This window comes from Calonectris borealis, chromosome 9, assembly GCF_964195595.1.
Source record: "Calonectris borealis chromosome 9, bCalBor7.hap1.2, whole genome shotgun sequence".
In the NCBI taxonomy this organism is placed as follows: Eukaryota; Metazoa; Chordata; class Aves; order Procellariiformes; family Procellariidae; genus Calonectris; species Calonectris borealis.
In genome coordinates this window covers 1,029,620-1,051,044 of record NC_134320.1, presented here as the reverse complement: position 1 = coordinate 1,051,044, position 21,425 = coordinate 1,029,620, and the positions used below count along the sequence as shown (strand labels likewise).

The 21,425-nt window shown below is 43.9% G+C and overlaps 1 protein-coding gene across 4 annotated transcripts in view; it reads right to left on the bottom strand.

Moving 5' to 3' along the window:
- PAK2 (p21 (RAC1) activated kinase 2) overlaps window positions 1–20,582 on the bottom strand; it is a 49,227-nt gene extending 28,645 nt beyond the window's left edge. Inside the window, exons 1-2 of one of the 4 annotated variants that reach the window (XM_075157840.1) lie at window positions 20,410–20,582; window positions 9,574–9,640 (exon numbers count right to left, since the gene is read on the bottom strand). The gene's annotated coding sequence lies outside the window, so the exon portion shown is untranslated. Of the gene's footprint in view, window positions 1–8,917; window positions 8,986–9,573; window positions 9,641–20,409 lie in introns of those variants that run through there. The other 3 variants (XM_075157843.1, XM_075157841.1, XM_075157842.1) reach the window with 3 other exon arrangements.
- Window positions 20,583–21,425: the final 843 nt, after the last annotated feature.

Genomic DNA, 21,425 nt, shown 5'->3' with positions numbered 1-21,425 from the left:
CCCTCGGCCTCCCTCGTGATCGGTAGCAAGGCTGACACGCACTCCCGTCCCAGCTGAAGCCGTGTGCTCGTTCAGCGGCAGGCTCCACCACGGAGGCCCCTCTCTGCCACGGGGCTGCTATTTACCTCCTCTGACTGCTGAAAAGGGACAAACATTTTTCCTGTCAAACTTGTTTGCAGAATGACTAAAGGGAAATAAAATGAAATTGAAGACAATCGTTTTCCTCTCTGCTATAGTGCACAGTCACATTTTTCCTGGAGCACTTGAGCAGATTAAGTTTTAAATATGCATTATGCATACATCAGTCTTACAGTGTAGTACTGCAAGGCCCCGAGCAGGGGTAGGAAGATGGTGCCATGTGTCAAACGAAACAGCTGGTGTAGAAAGTTCTCATAATGAGTTGAATTTGTCTTCTTTAGATGTTCAAATTAATGTATTTGAGGCGTCTAGGCTGCATCTGTATTTCACTGCCTGGGATTTGATGCAAAAGTAAATTGATTGGAAAAAAAAACCAAAACAAAACACATCAAGCTCAGAGCTGTTTGCTAACATGCATATAAATTCCTACTCCTGGCACACAATATCCTGGCTTGATGCTGCCACTTAAGCAACAGATCTCTGAGGAGCCAGAACTCAATGAATTAAATAAATCAAATCCTCTGTATGTACATACTCTGACAGGAGGCTCACAGCGCTGCAAACTGAACTCAGTTCTGTTTATTGCAGGTAAAAATTACTCGAGTCATTTACTATCGGCAATGTAACACAGAAGGAGCAACACAAACATCCAATTTAAGTCTATTTTGCAGGGCTGACCAAAAAGCAGAAGTAACAGATTTCAGATTAACAATGCATTAAGAAACATAACCACTTCGCTTTTGAAATCATAATCCTTGATGTGCCACTACGGCTGCAGGACCTTATTGGGACACTACCTGCACTGCTGCAAGGAGAACTGCAGAACATTTGGGCCAGGAACGCAGACAGCAGGCGTGGTGCTTGAAAGCAACACAGCAAAACCGTTTGTTGTCCAACAGAAGGAATGGAAGAAGAAGAGAGAACCGATCAAAAGTGAAAAAAGCCCTGATGATAAGTGTATTTCCCTGTCCCTGCTCTAACAGAGGGCACAAGAGTTGAGAAAAGAAAGTTATCCTAACAGCAGTCTGCACAGCGGCGGCTGTCATTTGCTGTCTTCCTGTAGGGCCTTTTAGGCAACATTTGTCACGCACAAAGAGCGGCATCCGGACAGCCAGGTCCAGAGCAGAGGAAAATAGCAAAATAGATGTCTTGCAAACAAATCTCCAAGGCAGAAGATGTCAAGTGAAAAGAAGCACAGAGTAATTAAAAAAAATAGAATAAAAGAGCTACCATGCGATGCTCCAAGAAAAGACCGGTGTAACAAGACAGATGTAAGATAGTCATGTCCCACTCTTGGTTTATATTATAAAAGTCCTTGTTGAAAATGTCTGGAGACTCATTCCCAGTACATTGACCCCAAGCTTCCAGTGGTTTTGGTAGCTAGCTCATCCTCAGCCTCCCCACACCACCACCTTTTAACACCTGAAAAAACACCTTACTGGAGGAGATGAGACTTGATGCTTCATTATTCTGGAAGAGGGCAAACAGATACACACATTGTGCAGTTTTTAAATGGAGATCAGAGGGCTGCTCATTTCATCACATATTCCATTTTCTTGGACCAAACAGATTTTGGAGTACAAAAGCAGAATTAAATGTCTGCACGGGTATTTTTCTTCTTTCCCCCTTTCTCCACCCCCCCCCAGCCCTTTTTTTTTTTTTTTTTAAAAAGGCTCCTGTTGAGCAATAGATTTCCTGTGATTAGCTCACTTAGTACTGATTATAGCTCACTTCCTCCCAGGGATTAGCTGAAAGCAGCTCTCTGACAAGTTTTTATTCAGATGGTGCTACCTAGCCACAGCTCACTTCCTGCCCCATCTCTAACAGCATGTTAGTTCAGCAGCTCATCAATTTGAAATTATTTCACTGCTGCAGAAAAACTCACAGAACCAGCAAATCTCAGACTGTCTTCTCCATGAAAAGCAAAACAAATCATCTTGGATGTTTTGCTTTCCAACTTGAAGCATTTGGAACCATGAGATTTACTTAATCAGATCCAAAAAGGAGTTTTCTGGAACAGTATGAGACTACCTTCAGAGACTGAAAATACTTATCTCTTCATTTCAACTCAGAAAAGTTGTGCAAAAAAACCAGCAGTGGCAGACAAAGAATTACTTTCTCGCAGACTTGGCAAACGCAGTCTCAGGTCTTCCGCCTGCCAAAAGAGGACTTGAGCAAAAGCAAGAACAAGAGTAACCTTGATAATGGCCAGTAAGAGCCAGCAGGATAATCTGTTCCACCTACAGTTATTAAAAACACGTGCAGATGCTCTAATACAACAGGCAGCTCTCAAAGCCTTCCCACCTCTAAAAAGGCAGGCACCAATCTCCACAGGACTTGTTGAAACATCTCTTTGCAGCTTGAGGGGGTCTCAGATAAAAGTATTTGGTCAATGCCAAATCACATACCTGTAAAAGCTAACAGTTATTTTTATTTAGGAAACTAGACTAACCTAAGATACTCCAAATAAGCACAGATCTCCCTAATTTACAAGCACAAAAAGAAAGATATCCCTTTGAAATGATGCAGTTGAGAAAACAGTTAAAACACAGAAATAAAAAACATCTGAGCCTGTCAAACATAAATTTTTCATTAAGATTTATGCAAGGACACACATTAACCAAACTGACTGCTTGGCAAGGCCGGCCCACTAATGGAGACAATAAATTGCCAGCTTTTTTTTGCAAAATTAACAGCCGCAAGCACCATTTGCCTCCTTCAACCAGCAAGGCTACAACCATGACGTTTATAAACAGGTCCTTTCTTGCTATATTCCCTTTACTGCTACATGTGACAGAGGCAACGCATAATAGTCCCAACTCCAATGATAGTATAGGAGAACTTCAGTCTTTTGCGAAAACCGACTGGATGACACGTATAACATACCCAGCTAAATTCTTTCCATTTTGTCTTTTTCCGACCCCTCAATTTCCTTATGCTTTTTGCTGAGTCACACAAATAGAAGGGAAAACATAGCACAGAGAAAAAATAACTGCCATTTAATTGCCAAGTGAAGAAGAGAGTAGGGGAAAAAAAGAAGGAAAAAAAGCATGGTTGAACAGAAGAAATAAAAAAAAGCAGAAAGGAAACAATCTTTTGTTTAGAAGAAGAAATAATCTCTCCAAAACTGTAATGAGATGTGCTTCCCGTGAACCAAGTTACAGAAGACAAATATCCTATTCATGGAGTATTTGAAAGGGTTACTAAGGCTTCCCAAAGAAAAATATTCTTCAAACCCACTGCCAAAGTACATTACAACCTAAAGCGATTCAGCTATTTACTCCTTAAGGCACTAAGCAGATGTGCAAAGTCTTGCACTGAAAAAGAGCAACCAGTCAAAACGTCATTTCGCAACCAGGCGAAAATGTCATTTTAGAAATAAAAGCAGATCCCAGTCTTCTAAGAAGCAACCAGTGGTAGACATCACCTTCTCACCCCCCAGACAGCCAACACACAAACAAGCGTATTGCAGCTAGTACTTCTTCACCACACAGTGCTTACGGCTAAGTCATCCTCTCCCCTTGGTGCAGGCACAATAAAGTACAACTTTCATATAATCATTGATAAAGATAAGTGAAAAAGATTACGCTTCTAAGATTTTGGCAGCCTTCCAAACTGGCAGATCAGGTTCACAAAGTCTGTATATATAGCAAAAAAAAAATGACACAGCAATAGCAGAAACCTTGGTAAGGACAAGATTTTCTCCCAAATATTCAGTTTTTGACTTTTTGAATTAGGGAGGGGGTATAATTTCTTAATTATCAGCTATGTTTTGTGATTGAAAAAGATATCAACAGGGAAAAATCAGAAGGGGCACAGACTAGAGACAAGATGTGCAAGAATCCTGGTAAAAGCTCATTAGTGCGTAGAAAATTTAAGCAAATTAATGATACTTGACTTCACCGTATACTGGAGCCATCTGCAAGTCTTGTGATACATCTCTACTTTCTCCCTTTAAACCATGCATAGCAATCAACTCCCACCTGAATCGTCATTTCTGCTTCATAAATAGATTTGGCACTATTGAACTGTGGTGGCATATTTTACCACCAGTGAGCCAGAAACCTCTTCTCTGCTTTATCGCCTCTGAAACAGCTCAAACACCACAGGCGACTGTACCAGACAGGCCTCAGAAGTGACTTCCCAACTGCCTTTATTTCCCATTTCCCCTAAGTTTGGCAGGAAAACTCACTTGGCGAGGCTACGACGTCGTTATTGCCAGCCGATGACAGCAGCGCACAGAAACGAGCCAGAGGGCTGAGCCGACACCCGTGGATGCCCATTCCCACCTTGCTCCGAGAGGCAGCCCTTGCAGGTTCACAGAGCGCGATGGAGGAGGAATTAAATCAAGAGGGATCGATTTCCACACTCTGCCGCAGGGCTGGGTAGTTACCGCCTACCAGCTGAATTCAGGCCACGCTTCATTTTATACAGCCCACAGCCACAGTTTTCCTTCAACGACCCATTGTGCAATGCTGCATAATGATAACATGCACTCAAAGGTGTTTGAAAAAGCCTATTCAACCCTCAGCAAGGAAATTACTTACCCCTGCTCTACCTACTTAAAAACCTGAGTCAACTAAAGACAGACAAGACAGCCTGCAGCGTGCACATCGCATGCAAATCTATGATTCAAGGTGTTTGTGCTTACTCATATTTCACTAACTAGAAGACACTTTTCAGCCTTTATTTTCATGAGCTGAGGTTTTCTAAAGATCAAAGGAGAATGGGGAAAAGGGCAAGTAGGGAAAGTTTACATGAAAAAAAAAAAAAAGTCGTCTGCATATCATCGTTGAGATTCTCTGTTAATTAAACCTGGCATTTACAGGCAGGGAGGGATCACACATTCCAGAGCAAAAGTTATTTGAATAAAGGGTACCCTGCATGAGGTACCTATACAGCTCGGTGCACTTTTATATTTCTAACAGCATTCACAGCTGTTTAACCTAGACAATCACCACTCAATAGAGCAATGATACCGTTCTAAAAATGTCCGGCTACTGGTGTTGTGCAGAGAGGTTACCAGTAACTCTAATAGAAAACAAAGGCTTTTTTTAACCTCTGGAAATATTATTGGGCAACGGCAAGACAAGGCCATGGCTTATCCATCCAAATTAGAGGTCCAGGGCTAATTGGAAAGAGAAGAGGAAACACGCAGTGTGTACCAGGATGGCAAAAAAAAAGAAAGAATCCAAGATTAAGGGATCCATCACTCCCTCATCACACTGGTAGAGCTGTCAAATGTCAGCTACGGAAAAAAGAAATAATAAAGGAAAAGAAGAGAAAAATAGCTCCCTCCAGAAAAACTGTCTTTTTCATATACACTCAGGATAGAGCTTTTTGTTTCTCTCTAGTGGCTGGCCAAGGCCTGCTTCAACTGCAGTTACCGCTAGCGGATAGCAGGAACTTAACCTCAGCTCAACAGCCCTGGGGGCCAAACCCTCAACTCTTCTTGCAGCACTGTAAAACAGTGCCAGCCTGGCACAAAATGCCACAATGAGAGATTCTGCCTCTTCCAAGTTGGTTTTCCCAGCCATGGTGCGCACCAGTGGACACCAGTACCTGCCACCCAGGTGATCACCACCACTTGGAATGGTTCACCAGTTTGCCAAAACCCCTACGTGAACAGACCCAAGCTCAAGACTTACTTCTTCATACCCACACTGAACATAAATTCAGCCAGAAAGAGCAAAGTCTACAAGAAATCAAATGCAGGATCTGTAAATACAAAAAGCACTTGAGCATGGCAACAGGTCTTTCAAAAAACAAACAAACAAACAAACAAAAATCCCAGAGATGGCTTGGGTGGACATAACTAATTTCCTAAGCATATTCTAGCAGCACCATACAGAAAACTAGAGATCGTTTCTCCTGGGAGAATTATATTCCTTTTGTACCGTGACAGACAAGTACAATGACTTCTTCAAACACTCAAACTCCTACATGAGACGAGTTCCCTGCAGCATCCCTCTTCTGCACCAGGCAAGTTCACTTGCCGCTGGCTGGGAAAGCTATTCTTGGCTAGTATGCACAAATTGTACAAGCCTTAAGCCCTCTTAGAAACACACATAGCTTCTAGACTTCACTGTCGCCAGAATACAAACATAAATCAGTGCAGTCGTGTCCAAGGCTGCAGATAGCATGGCTGCCACTAACGGTTTTGCCAAGGTCTGGCTCTCTCGCCCCCAACCAGGGTCCTGCCCACATCAGCAAAACTGATCATCTCCCCACCACAGCCAGACTGCTTTTGGTAAGAGGAAAAGTACAAAGCAGTGTTTATCGCTGCAGTTACTTGGAGGAAAACTGGGAACAGGGGACAACAGCAAACTAGTTTCCCTGCAAACAGTTAGCAATAGCCAGCCGTAGATCTTGACGGGGAAGCAGGGCATCCTATGAGTTTGGAAGGGAGGTTGTCAATTTATTAAAACAAACAAACAAACAAATCAACGAGAAAGCAACACGCTCGGGAAGGGTCACCCCAATATGTCTCTACCAACAGCAGCTCAGGACTGTAGGATGGCATCAGATCCCAGAGCTCAGCGACGAAACCTCACTAACACTACTTCAGCCCATGGCTAGTTTGTACGAATGTTTCAAGATTGTCACATTCAGGGAAAACTTCATTACACTGCTGAAGTTTACAGTTTTACAAATTTTATACAAAGAGACAAGTGATTAGCCCATTTTTTCCTAGCATATTTAACTCTATTAGGAGAGGTAAAGATATCTAGATGGGGCATGCAACCAAATTCTGCAGTCATTGCGCAACATCACAGGCAATCCCTTCCCCATTATTTCAAACAGCAATAAACAGTACAAAAAGCACAAACTGCAGCTGCCACAACTCAAATCAACGTGAATTTCTAAGATCTCTACACACATAAAATTTTGGACATGAAGACCTCCATCAACAGAAAAACAGCGAACTGTAATACCTAGAACAACACGGGGAAAAGTGAGCAAGGCAAACTGGCTCTGTAAATCATTCACCTGTGTTCACACTCCAGTACTGTTTTTGTGACACTGCCCTGGTTTGCCTTGCATGCTGTTATAGGTTTTCTACTTCAAAATTACTTGTACACATACAAGCAAGATATTAACGTACAGTTTAATCCAGCAATTCCCTGAAATTTGGGCAAATGTTCTTGTATGTCTTTCAGGGAGCCAAAGCACTCCTTTGGAAGCTGGAAAGAACAACTTGCATTCAAAAAACTGGCTGCCAGAATGAGTTTTTAAACTAATTTTCTAATTTTTCTTTTTTAAGTCATTCCTAGTAAAACTACTTTCTCACTTTTCTCACTCATAAACAGGTTTTTATCTAAAATGCTGAAGAAACGAATCCAAACCAGATAGAACTGGTGCACAAGCTACAAATCAAAATATATTAAAAAATCAGCCAAAAAAAGCTTAAAATTGTATCATAATTCAAAAACGACACATCTTTATTCCTCATATGCTGATGTGGAAACTAATTTTTGCCAAGCCTACAAGACAACTATAGGAGCCAATAAGCAGAAAAAAAAAAAAAAGAAGATAAAAAACCCAACCTCTTCTGTGTATTATTACTACTACATATGCTTAGAGTTCACAAATCAAATGTATGATAAAAATATCCTAAATATATATGTATGTAAATAAATGTACAATGGCTTAAACACCAATTGTGAGTGGTCAAATAAATTTATCAAATTTCAAAGTGATGTAATACATCCTACCATTTTATGTTAGCAGACTTCATGGAAGTTACTATTTTATTCCTGCTTTACTGATGGAGAACTAGACACAAATTATCTTTAGCCATCTATGACTGTTTATATAGGATGCTGCAGCACCAGGACCACAAAAATTGATTTTACAGCTCAAGAATGAAATACCTTTTAAAAAATAAAAGTACAAAATGAAGAACACAGTTAGCAACTGAATAGACAAAAGGACTGTGAAAATTACAACACAGGATAACCAGCACCCTGTGAAGCAGAAGAGCTTCCAAAGGAAGCTGTCAAGTTAAAATAACATTTAAACAGTTGACAAAACATAATATTGAACTTAGAAAGCTACAAAAGACTTTAAAAACCTACTTATATCGCTGTACAAATTATGACAGCAGTTGAACACTGAAGCATATATAAGACAGCAAACATCGTGTCGAAGGTCTCTATCGTTGGTGACAGGTTGTCTTTGGGCATCTATCTATTAGGTTGCTTAAAATTTATATAAGATGTTAAGCAACTGTAAACGTGATCCTATTGAACTTATTCAAAGTGTTTCCTTAGGGTGTTTTATACTATTAGTATTTCAGCTATCACAGCTAAGCTGTAAGGCCTGGGCTGCCTAGGCAAGGATGCTGCAGTCCTGCAGCACTTGGAGAAGTCTAAACTCAAGTAGCCCTTCCAGCTCCACATGTTATAACTACATTACCTGTTCAATAAGGAATGAGTGAAATTCTTATGGGCAGAATGATAAGATTTCATTAAAATATTACAGAGCAAGAGTAAAGCTTCAGAAAATGCATTTTTGTGAGGCTCAGGCATTTACATACAAAAAGGATGCAGTTCTCAAACCTAGTTCTACCTTATTATCTTGCCTCCAATAACAGTTGTGCAATTACAAAGCAGCTGAAGATGTCTGTGAGGATGAGATGAACTCACATAAAATAGACCTCAAAGACTCATGTCTACCATCTACAAAACACAAAAACTCATCCGTCAAATAAAGGCTTCCATCCACGAGGTCCTCACATACATGCATACCACCCCAATAAAAAATTAAAGCTACTTACTCTAATAGAAATAAGAGATACCCCACTTATCTGAGGGGCTCTAATTCCATTGCAAGGGATGCATGATAATAATCTATGAAAAAACAGAAGAAAGACATCGCTCATGCTGTGCCATCAACACAAGAACTGAAGACTTGCATTATAGCATTACCTTCATCTTCAGCACTAGCTGAGCCCTAAATCACAGGAAGATGAAGGATATATCAGGGAGGCATCCCTCTGTGATAATCTACTTCTTCATCTGGAGGTATTGCAAAACCAGAGTACTGCAGACAGCAGCTAAAGCAACTCCTGGGCCACATCCAAGCTCCAAAAAGCCATTTAAGAGAGTCGTTACACTGAGGCCAATATCCATCAAGAAGAGACTGCAGTAAGTACCTTGGGCGAGACACATGGACGGCCTGACCCAGCACAACAGTTTTATGCCTTCCAAGTCTTCCTCTTTCTAATTTACAATACTATTAGCTGCTACCACTGCGTCTGAACATACGAAGGAGGGCATAAAACATTCTTGTTGCAACAAGTGAGCATGGAAGATTTAAAAATTCTGTGATTATGAAAATTCAAACACACGTTTTTTTAAATACAAAAAAAAAAAGATACTCCTCTCATAAAATTTATTGTTACTATGGAAAAAGTTAATCCTAATACAATACCTTTAGAAGTGGTCAACTTTCCAAGAGCTTGTCATCTACGGGAAAATTTTCTCGGGTCCTTTCAATTCTGTTAGGAAAACAGGAAGCAAATTTCAGTAAGCCATTTCAATAGAGTAAAATAGAGATAAAGATCTCTATTAAACTTGGCAACAAAGAGAGAGCCCACAAAACATCAGTCTGAGCAGTCACTTGCCACCAGTCTATCACCACACTGCTCACCAGAAAACAGCCCATCATCCACTGTTGACCAGGTATGTATAGGCAGTACATATGAAGCCAGAAAGAAAGCACTGATGATGCCCATACCTTGTTTAGGAAATTAAAAACGTAAACAAGAGAAAGGGACAATTAAGATCCCAAATATTGAGGATTATTGACAAGTTATTTGACAAAATGACAAAACGGTTAAGGGTTAGGAAAAGCAAGCTGTTTCAGCAGCATAGGAAACACGATCACTCTCGTTAAACAGAGTGACATGGAACAAGAGTTTTATCTATTTTCAATCTTGACCAAGATCCTTGAAACAAAGAGATTTCTCCAGTTAAGATGCAGTTTGAAATTTAGAAAGCTGGCATCTCACTTTGGCCCGTGGGCTTTGGAAGGGCTAAGGAAGTAAAGTACAACCATCACCAGTCACTTAGCCAAATACGACCTGGTAGAAAAGTACTGCCAAAGACTAACTTCCAAAGATTTTCAACACCAGGTATGCTGGGTTTGGCTGGGATAGAGTTAATTTTCTTCTTAGTAGCTAGTATGGGGCTGCGTCCTGGATTTGTGCTGAAAAGAGCGTTGATAACACAGGGATGTTTTCGTTATTGCTGAGCAGTGCTCACACAGAGTCAAGGCCTTTTCTGCTCCTCACCCCACCCCACCAGTGAGAGGCTGGGGGTGCACAAGGAGTTGGGAGGGGACACAGCCAGGACAGCTGACCCCAACACCATATGACATCATGCTCAGCATATAGAGCTGGGGGAAGAAGAAGGAAGAGGGAGACGTTCAGAGTGATGGCATTTGTCCTCCCAAGTAATCATTACGCGTGACGGAGCCCTGCTTTCCTGGGGATGGCTGAACCCCTGCCTGCCGATGGGAGGCGGTGAATGAATTCCTTCTTTTGCTTTGCTTGCATGCGCGGCTTTTGCTTTATCTATTAAACTGTCTTTATCTCAACCTACGAGTTTTCTCACTTTTACTCTTCCAATTCTCTCCCCCATCCCACTGGGGAGGAGTGAGCAAGCGGCTGGGTGGGGCTTAGTTGCCAGCTGAGGTTAAACCACGAGTCCTTTTTGGTGTCCAACGTGGGGCACGAAGGGTTCAAGATAACGACAGGTTTGATTGGAATGTGCTAGATGGAATTGATAGCTGTTATTGCTGTTTAGCTATTAATTGACAGGCTTTTGTGCTTGCCGTGGGGCTTGCTTGCCTTACTGTATATTAGAGTCTAGTGCTCGTTAGTGGCTGCTTTTTGCTTTCGCTACTTGCTGTACTGCTGATCACCCCACTGTGCTGTGCCTGGGAACATTCTGGTAACAGCGATGGGGATGCGCCTGGGCTGGCAGATGGCCAGGGCATCGCTGCTGTTTCTCTGCTGCTGTGCTGGGCAGGCTGCAACTCCAGTGGGAACTTGAGTCAAAGGGAGTGTGACCTGTGGATGTGTCCACGCAGGAGCAGGCCACCCCAAGGCATCTGTGGCTGTGGATAAGCCCATGCCCAAGCAGGTACACCTTGAAGGATCAGCGGCTGTGCATGAGGTTATGCTGGAGCACCTCAAAACGTGTGGCCATGCATAAGCCCATGACAGAGCAGGTACACCCCTGGAGGGACTGCAGCCATGCGTAAGGCCTTGTTGGAGCAGGTTTACCTCTGAAGGGACTGTGGCTGTGGGTAAGGCCACGCTGGAGCAGGTCTATCTATGAAGGCATTGTGGCCCATGAAGAAGGCCACGCTGGAGCACCTCAAAGCGACTGTGGCTGTGGATAAGTCTATGCCGCAGCAGGTATGGCCCTGGAGAGACTGTGGCTCATAGGTAATGCTCCAGTTGGAGCAGGTACAACCCTAAGGGACTGCAGTCTGTGGGTAAGTCCAAGCCGGAGTTCGGGCAAGGGGAAGAGTTCATTGCAATGTTAAACCCGATGGTCTAGTCCAAAGGGACCAGGTGTGGAGACTGTAATGGATATACCTTTAAATTGTTGTAACCCATGATTTGAATCGCATGTTACAGGAATTACTGTAGCAGGAACCACCTGAACCAATGGAGGACAAGCCTTACAAGAAGCAGTGCAAGTGCAGCAGTGACCCGACCTGAGCTGGCTTTGGTGCCCAGTAACCCCACGCAACACACCACCTCTGCTGTCCTGAGTGACCACCATAACAGATGGAGCCCAAAGTCATGGACTAAATGAACGCAGTGGACATTTTGTGGACATTTTACAAAGGGGGTCCATACACTAAGGGAATGATATCTGCGTATTGTATCAAAGAATGGGAAGGGGGGTGGTGGTTAATGAGGATGTGTTGGATAGTGTGGGACCTGAGCATGATATAAATGTTACGGAATAAAGGGTGGAGAATGTCCTGGGTTTGGCTGGGATAAAGTTAATTTTCTTCATAGTAGCTAGTATGGGGCTATGTTTTGGATTTGTGCTGGAAACAGTGTTGATAATATAGGGTGCTGAGCAGTGCTTACACAGAGTCAAGGCCTTTTCTGCTCCTCACCCCACCCCACCGGCGAGGAGGCTGGGGGTCCACAGGAAGCTGGGAGGGGACACGGCTGGGATAGCTGACCCCAGCTGACCAAGGGGATATTCCATACCATATGACGTCATGCTCAGCATACAGAGCTGGGGGAAGAAGGAGGAAGGGGGGGACGCTCAGAGCGATGGCGTTTGTCTTCACAAGTAACCGTTACATGTGATGGAGCCCTGCTTTCCTGGCGATGGCTGAACTCCTGCCTGCCAACGAGTCATGCTTAAAGTGTTACAAGATAAAAGTCAGTGCCAACCATGTGTCTGACAAGCATCTCTTAGCAGCAATGAGGGAATGGAAAAAAGTCATTTAAATACTGTTAGTGTTAATACAAATTTTGTTTTGCTGGAGTTAACAAAATCATCATTACCATGCATTAAACCCAATTAAAAATCATTTCATCTTGGTATTTTCACTTATCCTTCATTCTTTTAGATTATTCCCCAACCCTTCTTTCTAATTTTTTTTTAAGACACTAAAACTTTATTATGTTAGATGCTCCAAGCTCTTGTAATGTTGCTGCAGATGTGCTATCATATAGGTTTACCAGGTGTGTGTGTCTTAACTTCTTCCACAAGTAATACTCAATCCAGTTTTACCAAGCATGAGTACATTTGCTTGCGCTGCAAAAAGACTGTAAGACTTTCCAGCGTACACACAACAAGCCAAGGAGAATGAGAATTACGCCTCTCAGAAGTAAAATATTTTACAATGGAATAATTATTAATAAATAAGGAAATAAAAGACATCACAACCACGCACTAAAACACGCAGCCCTGCTTGTGAAGAAAGCATCCAAGCCAGCTTTACTGAACTATTCTGAATTTTTACTTTCCATTTCCAACAGCTACCTGGAAAAATAATCTATATTTAAAAATCTCAACACTGATCCCCTCTAAAAAAAAAAAAAAAAAAACACAAAAAAACCCAATCCAACCACCAAAACAGTACTATACCACATATATAAAATCCCTGCAAATAGGTCTAGAAGGGCAGGAAAGAAAAACTAGCATTCACAACAGCAGTGAGTCACCAGCACTGCCGACACATACTTCGGTCACTGCGAAACAGTCCTCATCCCACCGCTCTGCCTGTACTTTGCAACATGCCAGAAACAAAAATCAGGAGGAGGTACTTGCATGAATTTCCTGACTGAGGCAGTCAAGGCCCTCTTTACCACAATGAATTACTTCGCAAGCTTGGACATTAGTATCAAAGAGCCTTAGCATGTTAGCACCAGATTAACTGTTCTTGTTGCTAAATATCTTTGAAAATCCCAGACTTCACTTGCACCCTTGAGTGGAAAAAGCAAGGAGACAAGCAGGAAAAATTTTACTAAGTATTTCACACTTGGTGATAATGTCCCAACTCTGAAAATCAAACATTTCACATAATTCATTTTTGTAATAATGACAGCTAGCATTTCACACATTGGAAAAGAAGGCCTCTTTCAAAGTAATAAATCATTTAACAACATTAGAAACCTATTTTCTATGTCATAGAAAATGATGCTAGTATTTTGTGACAAGATCTACAAATAAACACTCATTTGTTCATTTTGTGTTTGATCTGAAGTAACATTCCCAAAAGCTCAGAAACACACGTGAAAAAGGCAGAAAGAGCAGAAAGCCAGACACACAACTCTCCAGCTATTACAAACTGGGCCATTAGTGTCAGATCACTGAGCAAAATTTTCAAGCCAAGTTTAACACCAGTGATTCCTTTTCCATCAATTTAGTTCCCTGACGCAGATCAGCACAGACCCGGGGATGCCACAGTGCTAGCTCGTCGGAGTGGGTAGAAACAACTGTTTTGGGGCCAGGGGAGAGCAAGACCCTCTCCTTTCCCCCTCCAACCCAAGCAGCTGGTTCTCATATTTACCTAGGTGTAAAATCAAGCAGCACCCTTACAGTCACATATTTCTGGTCTAAATTAGTCGCAGCAGGTGGACTTAATGTCCTGGTAAAACTCTCAAGCACTCAGCTTATTTAACACTAGTATAAAACATCAAATATTTCATGAACCGTAATCAACCTCTTGGCCCAAAGCAAGAAAACACAGTAACAGCCATCCGAGATCGTGCAGGATGTCAGCCAGGTTCAGAATAAGACTCAACTAAGATCCAAAAGTTTTGAAGCTGCCTGAGCTGACCACTAAACCCCATTGCTACATTCTGTATTCTCAAACTACACGAGCAGCAAAACTAAAATCACATCTTTTTATGCCACCAAGTAGCCGCTGTTGAACTAGGAAGCATCTCTCTGCACGATCGTGGCACATCAACAGAGTGGTGGGAAAACTGCCTTAGCGTGCACATTTAGAACAACGTTTCCGTGTGAATCGGCCAGAAAGAGCTTACGGACACGTAGCTGGGACTCTGTATGGGTGACTGTTCTCACCCTTCAGTCCTTTTTCCTCCAGCACCTTCAGGGAGTGTTTGCTGCTGGCATTTTAGGCACCCTCCAGGCTGTCAGACTGATGTGACCTGCCCATAGCAGGAGAGGGAGATCCTTTCCGTGACCTCCTAAATTCCAAAGAGGTCCTTTTCAGCAGCACCTGGAATTGGGCCAGAAATTGTTTTTCCTCGACTCTGATATCCTGAATTCTGGCAAAAAGGTTAAAAATGTTTAATTCCTTGTCCTATGAATTCCTGATTGGTCAAACAGTTTAAAACAGAAGATAAAAGTTGAAAGACTCTTACGGTTCTTCTCCTTTTACCTTTTAAGTAATGTTTTGGAATTTTAAAAGTTGCTTACTTTAAAACATTAACAAAACTTAGTAAACATTTTTTTTACACCCTAAAGCAGATAACACACAAGCTGAAACATACTTTCAGTTCAGCCCCTTCCAGTAAGCTATTTCCACAAGAAACTGCCCAGCCAGCTTATGTCTGACATCCAGATAAGTGAAGCCCAAATCCCCAGAAGACCCCTTTAAAAGAGGGTGGCCTTTTGCAGTAGATGGGCTTAGGGGAAAGATAATTTCATCTTCATTCCTCCACATTCTCACTTTATCAGAGACCTTTTCAAGAGGAAAGGGCTTAAACATTCAAAGGTGATTTTAAAAAGCATCTTCCAGAAACCACCTTTTCTCTCTCTTGTCCGAGAAATACCTCTTAAAGCAGTTCTGGAATGATTGTAAATGAAGAACAAATACAACTTAGAGTAGACAGTATTACATTTGTTTCCAAAATAAACCCCGCATTATTGGACAAAATTCTAATTTCACTCATTAAAGAAGCTATGGGAAAGCCTACGTATGCTGACAGTTACAAACTCCTGTGGGTGCACACTGAGTCAAACATCCAGCACCTAAACAGGAAGCAGAAAACTTCAGAAAAAGAAAAGCAGAAGTTGAATTGGAAAGGCTTTTTAGTGTATTTCCATCCCTTAATACACCTGCCAGCTGCCCTCATTCTGGTTCACATTATGTTAAATCCCTTTCTCAACACGGTACACCACTTTTAAATCACACTTACCATTGCCCTAACATGTTGGGTTCCTTCCTACAGCTGCTTTTCTTTGAAATGAAACTACAGAATTGGAAAGAATTAAATCTGTCTTATCACAGTAACTCCTTTAAAGATAGGAAACAATTTTTGCTAATTGGCAGAGAGAATAGCCTTGACCAAAGATTCAAATACAGTACAGTTGTTGGCAAGAGGTAACCACATATCTTCCAGGACGACACCCAGTATTTCAGTAACAAACTCATGCTGTTTAAGCACACCACTTCAGGCAAACTTGTCATTGCCAGAGCTACACCAACACCACTGCTGGGCTTAGGACTTTTGGGAAATGACAACCTATCTATTATACAAAGCACTCAATACTTTCTAGGAATCTTAAAAACATTATATTCCCCTAATAAGGTGTTCATTAAAATAGTACTAAGTACCAGTACATCATTAGCAGCTGAAGTGAAGATTTTTAAAAGCATTAAATTTATGAACAAAGGTTAGATACATCAATTTGAGAATTTCAAAATCTATTTGTCTTGCCTGAAGAAAAAAAGAAGCCTCACCAATTTCTGAAGCATTTCAATATACCGTAACCTCAGCCTTTCATAAGGAATTCCTTTTGTGAACTCACAGATAGGGTGTCCAATCACTCAAAATTTATCTAAACAGCGAAACCGAAACTCCTGTCAATTTTAAGGCGTGTTCCTAACATTTACATCTCTGCCTGCCTGCCAGGTAAGACATTTTCAAAGCCTGATTAATCCCTTTTCCCAGATGGGAAAATAGAAAGAAGCTGAGAAAACAGAAAGAATGATCGACTTAAAAAACTGGCAATTCAGATACAGAATCGGGACCAAAACCAGTGTTTCCAGCTCTCAGTGACAAACGCTCTCCACTACATCAGTCAAAATACAAGCACTAAAGCATGTATTTTCCAATTAAAATAAGGCACAACTTTAGGTAAAATCATGCTCTGAGGTCTCACAAACCTTGAGTGGTGAAGTAAGGCTTGAATATAAACAGTGAGCTCAATCTACACCTCACAATCTGGGCCCCAGTTAGGTAGGTCACTAGATCTCACATTCTCACCTGAAAACATCCCCTACCCTCTTACCACCTGCATTTAAATGCAAACAAGAGCTTTCTAAAACCTTACATGATAGCAACCTCAGGACACACTAATTCCAAACAGCAAAGCACAGTAAGAATCCTTAGGCCTTCAGGGAATGCTGCAGTGTTTCCTTGCTAAAAGGCATTAGCCACATCGTCCTGCCTTCAAAATCTGTGCCTTGCCCAAGGGTTTCTTGCCCTTCACCAGAAGGTGAGCACCCTGGACTCTCTTCCTTCTCCCCACCTACTGCCTACCGTCCCCCTGCACAAGCACGGCTGCCCTCACACCACATCAAAGTCCAGAGCTTCCCCTCTTGCTCGCACACGCGCGTGCACCCCTTGCCCTACGGCCTCGCTATGCCAGAAAGCTGGAGAAAACACTGATTTTTGCCTAACGTAAAGTCCTGCAAATACTGAAAGCTTGCAGGAGGTGCAGTTTCTTCCATGGTGCTCCCCCAGTCACATTGACCTTGCCGAGAGGCAGAATCAATACAGCACCAGCCAAGCGCTGCATTAAGAGGACTGCATCGTTTCTGAGAGTCAACCTGGTAGCTCAGCCTGGCACCCAAGCACTCGGAGTGATTAGTTATCTTTAGCAGCACTGCACTTCACAGGGCAAGTGGTAACCTCAGCGTTTGTAACGTCAAATTAACTGAAAAGGTACGTTCAGTTACTGTTACTACCACAGCAGGCACAGAAACCTCTCCAAGACGACATTGTGCAATTACAAAGCTCTCTCAAAGTTTTGGGCCAGTCAAATTTGATTTAGATTTAGGAAGGAGGTGCCTCCTTGGAAAACTAAAAATTGAGCTTGCTGGAGCCTTTCTGAATCTCTCTCCTAATCCAAGAGAGTGCCTCTGCTTTGACAAGAACAGAGCAGAACTGGTAGCAGCAACTACGTTTCTAGAAAAAGAAGGGAAAGCTCCACAACCGCCTTCTTTTGGCAACTCAGTTGCCTTTTCCCAACTGCCAGCAGAAACACAATTCATTAGGATGCATGCTGATACATGGTGCCTGGCTGCTGAAGACCTCTCCTTCCCCTTGCTCTCCCCACCACCATGCCTCTGCTACCTTCTCCTCCTGGATGCTTTGGTGAGTCAACTCACTTTAAAAGCTTTCTGCCTGCGTCCCAGTTTCATGACCCGAGGACTTGCATCTCTGCTGGTGTTATCACTGAGCCCGGCCATCTAGAACAGCGTCTCTGTAGTTAGGGGTTGTTTTCAGAACAAATAGCTTTTTCTTTGTTGTGGCTGCCGCACAGACACATCAATAAATGCGCGTGTTGTAAGAAACAAGAATATACTGGCACAAAACTCGCAGGGAAGCTCTCAGTGTCTCAGAAAACCCCCTAATGCAGAAAACAGATAAAAGGTAAAAGGAAAAAAAAAACCAAACCCAAGACTGATGCAAGAACTCTGAAGCAGAAGTATCTCTTATTCATAAAACGCATAGACCTACATTCGGATCCCTTCGGCCTTTCATACCGTCACAAGAACAAAATCTGCAGCATCAATACCCGTTAACACTTATTCTAAAATTATTTAGAAACCAAAGGTGCTTGAATAATTTTCTCTTTTAAACATAACCGAAAGGCTGACTTAAACAACGCAAGCACGCATGAGTTTTTAAAAGGATACATTTTAAAATAAGCACAAGATTAGACCCGCCATACATGGTCAAAGCATTCACGCATCCACTCCAGCATCCGTCCCAGAGAGGGAACACGAGCAGGTGCCTCCGGAAGGAAACTCCCCCAGTTGGCCAAACGTCCAAGTTGTAACTCGGTACAAATTTCACCCCAGTAAATCAGCCCCTGACAAGCCGCTGCACAGCAGCTCAGAGAACACGCACCTCGGATGCACCGAAAGACGATGCACCGTGTTAAAAAGTGCAAGATAATTAGTGCAAGACACAAAAGTGCAAGAGGCGTTAGCCCAATATTTTTGTTTTAACAACTATGTCTGCACAAAGCCGAGGCAAATTCCACATACAACTTAGACAACATAAAAGATCCAAGTTAATCCTTCTCAAGCATTTTTGTTCTGGCCTCAAGAACTGAAATATCCAACCAGTAAACTTTAGAGTGCAGCTTTTCCTTCCTCTAAAACGTTACTCAGTGAATTTTTTTTAAAGTGCTCCTATTATCTTAATGATTCTACTCAAAAACTCGTAACACAAAGGCTTTGCATTTTTACGTTTCTATGTTGCTTCTATTTCAGTCTATTAGTCCGTAATAATGAAATGACCAATTTGTCAGTTCTCTGGTAACATAAACCTGGAACAGCTCATTTGGTTACACACGGATATTTCTTAACCTGCCTCCACAATATCTCTGCGAGTTAAATTACCTCCGTCTCCTAAACGAAGAAACTGAACCATGAAGTAGCTAGTCCCCAGTCTTTTAGGTAGGCACCACTCCAGGGCTCACATTGTGAGGACACTCCATACTGCAAAGTAGATCCTCAACTTTCATAAAAGCAGGCTCACTTTTTCAAGTATAAAACACACCAAAAAAAAAGACAGACACAGAGAAAGACAGAAATAAGAAGATAAACCCCCCCCACAATACGCCATGTTTGAATTGCACCTAACATTACTATTATTGCAAGACCTCCAAAATAATGATCATTAAAACGCTGCAATATCTGGACTGTCTTCACTCACCGTAAGGCAGCACGTGAACCGGTTTATTTTGGCTACAGGCAAAGTGCAACAGTGCTCCTTGAAAGCCAGCTGATGAACTCTCTGCTCCCAAACAAACCTTTGGGCAGTTGCTCGCATGTACCGGGCTAAAACCAACTTTATCCTCCCTGCTCCCCAGACAGCTTACCATTAAACAAATAAACGGTCCTGCGTGGCTTTGACAGAATAAATACAAAAAGCAGTAACAAAAACAAAGCAGAAAACACAGGGAGGAGAAAAAACAGGCAGGTGCGGTGCACAAAGAGCGAGTTTTTTAACTGGCACGGAAAGAGGTGGGCTAATAGCAATCCAGGTATCACAGTGGCTGCAAAGACATCCCATGCATTTAACCACCTGCCGCAAAACCTGCATCGCCTGCAGCCGCTGCCTGGGGCGGGGAGGGCTCTGCGCTCCCTTTCTGTATTTAAACAAATATTTTCCGTAAGGATTTATAACAGCAATATCCACACCGATGTTTTCCCCCCGAGATTAATGAGGTTTTAACCAATTCCCCAAGGATTAAGAGACCCCCAGGGCGGCGATGTCCCCTCGTGGAAGGGCTCCCGGAGGCGGGGGCCGAGGCGGGGCCCACCGAGGCCCGCAGGAAGCCGGGGCCGAGCTCCGGTCCCGCACCGCCGCCCTCCTGAAGCCGGACCAGGCGAGGCGCCCTCGGCCCGGCCGGGCCGGCAGACCCCGGTGCCTGACGCCGCGGGGACGGCGGGCCCGCGCTGCCGGAAGCGCCGTGAGGGGAGCCGCCGCCCCGAGCCCGCCGCAGGCCCGGCCCGGCCCGGCGGACTCCACAAAGGACGGAAGGCGCGGCCGGCAGGTGGGAGCGGACTCACCGGGCTGGGGCGGCGCCTGCCGCCTCGGGGGACGGACGGGCTGAGCGGGGCGCGGCCGCCACACGGCGCCTCTGCAATGGCGGCGGCGGCGGGACCCACCGAGGGGGCGGCGGCAGGAGCCGGAGGGGGAAGCGGAACCGCCGCGCGTGGCCACAGCCCGCGAGGGCGGGCGGGGGCGGGGCGCCGCCCACACGACTACAACTCCCGGCGGGCACCGCGCCCGCGCAGGAAATGGCGGCGGCGCGCAAGGGATGATGGGAGGCGCAGTCCGTCGCTCGCCTCGCTGAGGGGAGCGGGTGGCCTCGGGGCGCTGGTGGCCCTGGGACGGCGACCACGGCGGGGAACCGCCCTCCCAGCCTCACCCCTGCGGGCCGGGGAGGGCCCCGGCTGGGACGGGAGCAGGAGAGGCGCGGGGCAGCGCTGCTCGGGGCTTCCATCCCGCCTCGCCCTCAAGCCCGCGGCGCAGCAGTGCTGTTTTCGAGTCACATCATCTAAGCTTTATATATATATAACATTTCTTCTTTTCTAGGGCGGTGGGCTTTTGCCTGCTGGCAAAGCCAGCTGCGGGGGCAAAAGCCCACCGCCCTAGAAAAACAGAAATAGGCAGACCACTTCTAAACTGGCTCTTCTTCACCCCTCGCTTCCGTCTTCTGGCGTTTAAATTCGAGATGATTTCCTCAACGCTTCGTTTTGTGAGGAAAAGTGGTTCGGCACAGCGTGGGGCCTTCATGCTGCATTTCAGTGTCTCCTCGAGGTCCGTCCTGGCTCACTGAGGTAATGGCCGGCAGCCCACTCAGGGAAGGGTGTCAGCACCACGGTGGTCATGCTTCATGTTCCTTGTCTGTGCTATGCTCACTCTTGCCCTGAAGGTACTGGAAGGGGCTCATTTTTGTATCAATACAGCTGACAACAAATTAACCCTTCTCCCACCAACTTTTCAGGTCCAGGAGTCCACGTGGCTTGGGGTGCAGCATTTCCAGTGAAAGCAGCATGCGTTAGCTACAGCAGCAGGACAC